Source organism: Rhea americana, unplaced genomic scaffold, assembly GCF_003343005.1.
Source record: "Rhea americana isolate MKP2758 unplaced genomic scaffold, rheAme1 scaffold_14, whole genome shotgun sequence".
Lineage (NCBI taxonomy): Eukaryota > Metazoa > Chordata > Aves > Rheiformes > Rheidae > Rhea > Rhea americana.
In genome coordinates this window covers 2,964,507-2,971,690 of record NW_028185483.1, presented here as the reverse complement: position 1 = coordinate 2,971,690, position 7,184 = coordinate 2,964,507, and the positions used below count along the sequence as shown (strand labels likewise).

Here is a 7,184-nt window from a genome sequence, read left to right as displayed (position 1 = left end):
CTCTGTGATAATTTAGGTACAAAACTCAGCTGCCTAAGAAAGAGCTTTCCCTGTGCTGCTCTAGCTTATAGTAGAATCAAATGACAAATAGAACTGGAGAAGGGTAACTTATACCTAATATCCTGTCTTCATAGTTTTGCCTCTAGAGAGGCTTTAACTCCTAGAGAAAGAACATTAGGACTGTGAGGCCACACTATGTTCTTCCATGGCCTTCTGAGCATCTATGGCCAGGTCAAGAGGTGCCATTTAAACCAAAGGAAGATCCCTCACGAGTTCAGGGGAATCTAGCAAAAGTGGTTGCTAACAGCTGGCTGGAAAGTGGCATTTCTGCCCACTAGTTTCATCCTGAATCAAAGTGGAACAGAAATTTATAGAAAAATACTCAAACATACTTTGTTTCATTCTTATCAGAACATGTTGATAAAGTTGACATGGATAACTTATTATAACATAAAAGTAAAGTGATGTTTTTCAACCTTGTAAATATAAAAAGACATTTCTTTCAGGATATGTTGATTTAATTAAATCTGCATTTTTCATTTGGAAATCCATTGTGTGCAGTCTTTTTTTAGATCAGCACTAGCTGAGATTTTTTAAAGCCATGATATTTTTAAGAGTAAGGCTTATGAAAACAGCAGTGATGTTGTGGTGCGCAGTGATGTTGTGGTGCAGAGATTCTGCTATGCATCACCAAATGTGCTAAGCAGAAAGAGAAAGATAAAAAGTACCTTAAGTTCTTTGTTTTCATGAAAAATTTATACAATACTTTAAAAACAAACAACTATTTGTCTGCTATCTTCATTTGCCACAAGAGGACTTAAAGTAATTTTTTATATATAAAGCACTCAAGAAAGTTAATTTTACACTTGTAGATTTAATTTAAAGTTTTTATTTTAATTTGAAAATTGACTGATCTGGAGAATGTTTAACATCCCTGTTTCAATGAGTGAATAATTGGGACAAAACTTATTTTATTAAACCTCAGTTTCTTTTTCCTTATACCTCATTATCTTCTGTTTCCATATTTCAAACCAAATAACAACATTCTTCATATTTACACTGAAGTAAATGTTTCCTTGCATACAGTAAATTGCTGCAGAACTAAAATTATGTAAATTAGATATTTACTCCCTTTTACTATTTCTTTGTACAGTGAACAGTAGAAATGTGGATGAGTTGAGTTTCGTTAATTTTCCTACAAAAAGGATATCAAGAACTCTGAAAGAATACCGTTCCTTGAGGCATGCAGGTATCTTCTCACCTTTAGGTAGTTCAGGCAAGACAAGGGCAAGTGTTAAATATTTTCAATATTACTGGCTCAATAATATTGAATGGACCAAAAGTCTGGTAGGGTTATAAACTAACTTTTAGAAGTTCTGTTCTGGCTCTGTTTTGGGCTTTTCACAGACTTCATCTTGCACCATCAGTAAATCTTTGCATTTGAATTTCCTGTCTTCAGTTGTGTACCGCAAATGCTTTTTGCCCTGTGGGACTTGTGGGCATCGTCACGTGCAGCCCTGCAATGCTCAGCACAGCAGCCTTTTGCTGGCTGGCGCTATGGACCTTGCTGCGTCTGGTTCTGATTACACTGTTCCCATCTGATATTCCCATGGACTGAGATGGTTTAGCAGAACTCTTTTTCTGGAGAAAAAAGGAGCTGGATCACAAATTACAGTTACCCCTATTTCCTTTCAGATGTGCTTATGAATACATTGTAGTGATTCAGACTGAGCTGTAGTTGACAAAACAAGGCAGTTGGGCAGTCTGCAGTGATCCTGTGGGATTTGTGGTAATTATCTTTGCAATTTTGCAAAATTCAGTCTTGCTATATGGTTTAGCTGCTAGTGAGCCACCTTCTTTTTTAAACAAATATGTAGGAAAAAGTTGCAATTAAACACAGCTGATCATAGGTTAACCTGAATGTACTAATTTGGCATAAAAGTTTTGTGGAGTAGGACCAGTTGGTAATTTTTTTTTCCTATCAAACAGCCAAGGGTTTGAGTTGTACTGAGGGCCCCAAGGCCTTCTGTGCTAAGCAAGATGTAGGTACTCAACAAAAATATGATGCTATGTACTGAACATTTCAGTCTAAAATGAGAAAACAAGTGGAAACGATGTTATGGGAAGGCAGAGTCCGAGGTATTGCTATTGCTGTCGAACCCCAAAGACAGTAATAGCCCTAATAAGTCTGTATCTGATAAAATCTCTTTTGAATTAAAGTCAGAGACACCTGTGACTTTGCTTTTGAAAAATCTTTCACTTCTATCTTTGCTGCTGCCTGAATGTAGGTTATCTGATGGTCATGGTGATGAACTGTGTACAATGATCATGATTTCAGAGTATGTTTTTTTTAACCAACAGAGACTTTCTCTAAGCCCTAGAATAAGAAGCATTGTAGAGATTGTGTCTTTAAGCATACACGTATAGTTTTTTGTCTGTATCCATGTAATTATACATCTTATTTCAAAGAGTTCTCGTACCAGATACATGAAAACATCATCATTTGGGGATAGACTATCCTTGTATTAATAAGTAAAGGATTTGTCTTTTTTTTTTTTTTCTGGCCTTTGGAAGTTCTCTTGAACTGAATGATATTTACTAAAACCACCCCACTTTCTGTTGGTAGAATTTTAGCATTGGACTTGGAGTTGTTTCACCCTGTGACTCACTGGGCTATAGCAAAAGAGCTAAAAGTTTGACCGCGCTTCTTGGCGGTCAGGCTTGGACATCAGAGACTGGCCCTTCTGAGCTGTATCCTTTTTGGCGGTCTCTGCAGAAGCAGCCTAGAAGTGTCTCCCCTGGACTTGCAGCTGGCCTGTCAGTGCCAAAGCATTACGGGGGACTGTGGAAAAACTCTTACACATCTGCCAGTGCTGATGAATAAATGCTCTGCAGGTGGGACAAGGATTTTGGATTCTAGCGCTGTTATTTCAGCACACGGCCTGTGTGCTCCATAGGTCCAAGACAGTGCTGGAACAGAAATACCTGCTGCAAGGCAGCACGTTCTTTCATACTGAACTAGCACTGAAGACATTTTGGTCTAATTCCCAGTGTTGCTGTAAACTTGCTGTATGGTTTAACCCTTCTAAGCTGAGGTTGCAGACTGTAAACAGACAGGAGCATTTCCTTACCAAGTTTCCTTTTGGAGCCACGTTTGTTTTTATTTCCAAGCACTGCAGAAATGCCGACAACCTAGATGTGAAGAAAAGATGTCACAATAAAAACGTGTGGTGCTCTGAAGACTGAGTGCAAGCTATTTCAGCTGGTATCTGGAAAAAATGCAGTGACTACGATATCGAGCAGGTTTAAATTTAGTCCTCTCTAATCAGAAGCCTGAATAACTTTGCTCAGTGGAGTGCATAAGAGATCAGCGTCATCTTGTTTTCAGGAAGGAGAGGAAATAACATTATGCAATTCTTAATATGCTGGAGAAAGGCTGCTCTCTAGTGTTCAGTGCTGTGATAACTCTGCAGTGCCAGAGCCATGTATTCTACATGCCGTGGCAGAAAGTAACTTCTCTTGAATTACATTTAGGCTTATTTGATTTGCTTTGAAAGGCTGTCTTTTAAATTAGTATTTGTTGAAACTTCTAGACATTTTGCTCTGTCTCTTATCCACTCAGTGGCAAACCATCTCTGAATGATTAGCAGAAGTTAAATCCTCCTGCCAATTTTGACCAGTTGCTAGGATGTGACTTGTGGGTGTAGGACATGCCAAAACAAGATTTTATATATTTTAAAAAAAGGGGGGGAGGGAGGGAAAAAAACACCCCATATTGTTGCTCTGAGTGTTGTCATAGATTGAAAGTCCTCTTCATAGTTGACTTCAGGCAGGGAACAGCAGAGGCAGTGCAACTCTTCATTTATTTATTTTTACTCTGAGTTTTCACTTCCTAAGGCCCTACAATAGTGCAGTCCTCTGCAGAACATGATTTATTTTGATTCAAGCATTTTACTGTTGCTACTGTGTTGATGGTTATAAACTGATATGAATAAACAAATCGAACTGGGGGCTTTTCAGGCTACAAGTTAAGAATGACAATGTGAGCCTTTTATTAAATAATAATAATAGCCATGACCTAGCACACAGACGCTCAGATCTGCTGTTTTGCTACCCTTCCATCTGGCCAGAGGGCTTTCAAAAGCCCCCAAGCAGAAGCTAAGCTGAGTTTAGGGGAGGGATGAATCTCACCCCAGGGCATCTTCCCCCATTCCAGCATATCTGTCTACTCTTTCCCATGACGCTTCAATACCTTTTGAATTACTATGGATTAATTAACCTGGTAATGCTTCATATCATACTTGGAGATGTTTCCTAATACCTGCTAGACAAATTCAGGTGAAAGCTGTGGGTTCTGGATCCAAATAGGGATAAACAGAATTGTAGAAAATAGGAGTGGCAGTGGCACCCATCCCTTTAAGAGTTGTCTAAGCTGTAATGAAAAACCTGATAGAGATGTCACGGCCTCCCTAGGAGATCTCTTAATTAGCTTCCCCACTCTAAAGCTTCTACTAATGTCTAACCTAAATCTTCCTCGCGGTAAGTTAAGCCTATTACTTCCTGCAGATGTAAAGAAGAGTTTATTCTCTCCCTCTTACCACAGTCTTTGCAGCAATGTATCAAAGGATATGTGAAGACTTGTTCCATGGGCAAGTGGGCTTTATCAAGGCAAACAATCTTGATGAACAATTATGCTGATCAGGCCAAACAGCCAGCCTTTATGTATCATGCTAGCAATCCTACTTAGAGTAATTACAGTGTTAAAACATTCACTTACAGAGAGAATCCTGTATTATTTTAATGGAAAGAAGCCATCCTTTTTAATTGTAGGTGGGTTTTTTGTTACCCAAATGATGAAAGAAATGGCTAAAATGGCAGCTAAGGAACTGAAGCTCCTTACTAGGTACTAATTATAGCACTTTAAAAATTGCCTTCTTGAAAGGATGTTGGCTGGAGGAGTAATGCTTTTCTAGCTGGGAGGTTTGGTGTGTGAGAGCAGAGGTATTAGAAGTTAGAGGTCCTGGCTGAGATTGTAAATAGGTATGGGATCCAGTCTGATACAGGAAAAAGAGTGGGTTAGTTTTCGGACAAGCCAAGGAAACTTGCAGATTGATGTAGAAATGAGTAATTTGTTTTCAGCTTACTTGCTGGTTGGAACAGATTAAAACCAGCAAATCTCCCCTTTTAAAGAAATAGAGCTGGTCAAACTAGAGCTTGCCTTGAACGAAGCAGAAGGGTGGTGTGGGGTTCATACATTCCTGGCTCCCTGCCACACGGAGAAAGGAGTAATCTCTTTCTAATCGCTTCAGTTTTCCCTTGCAAGTTTTTATGACGTTAAGATGTGTGTAATTCAGAAATATGTATTTCTTTGAGAGAAGAATCCACAGGGAAGAGAAAGCTCAGAGCAGGAACCTCTGCTCCTCCCTGCTGCTTTGGCCCCCCCTGGCAGAGGGGCGCTCTGGGGCCAGCCTGGCGCATGGCTCCTGTGCGCGGAGCTGGGCCAGGGGATTCCTGCTGCCCGCGGCAGCTGCAAAAGCAGACCTTAGCAGAGGTTGCTACCACCGACTCCCTCACTGGAGGGAGCCTGAGTAGTTTGGACTTGCCAGATAAGTAACATGGAGAACCAGAGCACTGGGACAGAGTGGTCTGAGCAGCTGGAAGGAGTATAAAGTATCTTTACCAAAACAGTGCAAATGTTCTTTCTCCTCTTGTAGGAAATAAAGTTTCCTGGTTGCTTGCCCTCAGGAGACAGAAGGTGAATCTGATTCTGTTCAGGCAGCTCAGTCTGGCTTGGACAGAGAAGGTGGAGGACCCGCTGACCTTACTGGTTCTTCATGTGGTAGGTGGCAAATCTACTGTGGTTGCCGACTGGGTGGGGAGTCCTCCTTACACACTCTGTGTGTGCTGAGAGTCCTGCCGGGAGCCAGGTCCGATCTCAAGAGACCAAATGTTTCTCGTGAACAAGTCCTGATGCCTTGCGATCCGGAAAGCTAATGAGCAAAGCCATTTGTCGTATCGGAAGGAATGAAGGCCTGGCTCGTTCTAAACAGAACGTGCAACCGTTTCTCTAACATTTCATGGCGAGACATTGTGTGGACTGGGAGAGGATGGTAGGATTAGGCCCAGGGGCTTTATGTCGCAGTGTTTGGTGGGAAAGTGCCAAGAGGGAAATGTTTACTCCTGCAGTAATTGAGAAAGCAGTGTGTAGAAACTGTGAAGGTACCTGGCTTCTAACTAGTTCCAGGCTTTCTTTTGCTGCCTCTTGAAACCATGTCTGCCCATGGAGCAGCGTCCAGGGACCATGTCTTTCTTTCACTGTGTGCGTCAGGAGTTGGGAGAAGTAAAAGCAGTGCAGAAACCATGAAAGCTGTTTCTCAGGAACATCTTGGCTTACAGTCATTGTAACCTAGTAACCTCCTGCAGCCTGTGGCAGCGGGGGGAGCACAAGCAAAAGGGGAGGAAAAGGGTATACCGTAGAATGAATACGGGCTTTAGGGAATTCTGTTTCTTAGGCAAACTATAACCATGTTTGCCAAACATTGACTGGTCTGGTTTTGTTACATTAGTGTGAAAAGGTAAAATTTTTCCCCATAAGAATTCGTGAAATGCTTACTTTTCTGAAGGGTGTCTTAAAAATTTAGTCAGGTGCCAGAGTTTGGCTCCCGACTGGTGAGCAGAGGTGGTGTGGCACCATGCCAGCGAGGAATGCAGATGCTGCTCTGCGGAGATGCTTTCTGCTAGTGATGCTCTGTAGCGTACAGGCAACTTTTTAAGAACTGCAAACTGGTGATATCTCACTGGGGTGAACTGCAAGAAAAATCTAAGAACTCCTTAGTGAGGAGACGTTTCATTTAACTAAAGCAATGGCAGTTTGCATGTTAAACCTCTTTTGCCCGGTATGTATGGGTTTGAGGAACAGACAACTCCCAGCTGACTGTTACCTGAACTCATTAAACACCTGGCTCCTCTGTTTAAGTAAAATATGCTTATAAGTTAGCCCACAGCATAAAGTCTTGGTCTTTCCTGGCTTGTCCATTGCAGATTTCTACTTTAATGAATGGGCTTGACATAATACTGTAGGTAAAATTCACCCTCTAAAGGAAGAGCCTTCTGGAAGGTCAAAGTACTGTTTAAGTCTGACTTAACACTTAGTTTGAAGGCGCATGCAGAATTTGAGCACTGCA

General features: G+C 41.2%; 1 long non-coding RNA gene across 1 annotated transcript in view; it reads left to right on the top strand.

Annotated features, from left to right (window-relative positions):
- The first annotated feature begins 5,725 nt into the window (after window positions 1-5,725).
- Window positions 5,726-7,184, top strand: part of LOC146599388 (uncharacterized) — a 35,873-nt gene continuing 34,414 nt past the window's right edge. Inside the window, exon 1 of the long non-coding RNA XR_014895012.1 lies at window positions 5,726-5,839. This is a non-coding gene — a long non-coding RNA (uncharacterized LOC146599388). The remainder of the gene's footprint in view (window positions 5,840-7,184) is intronic.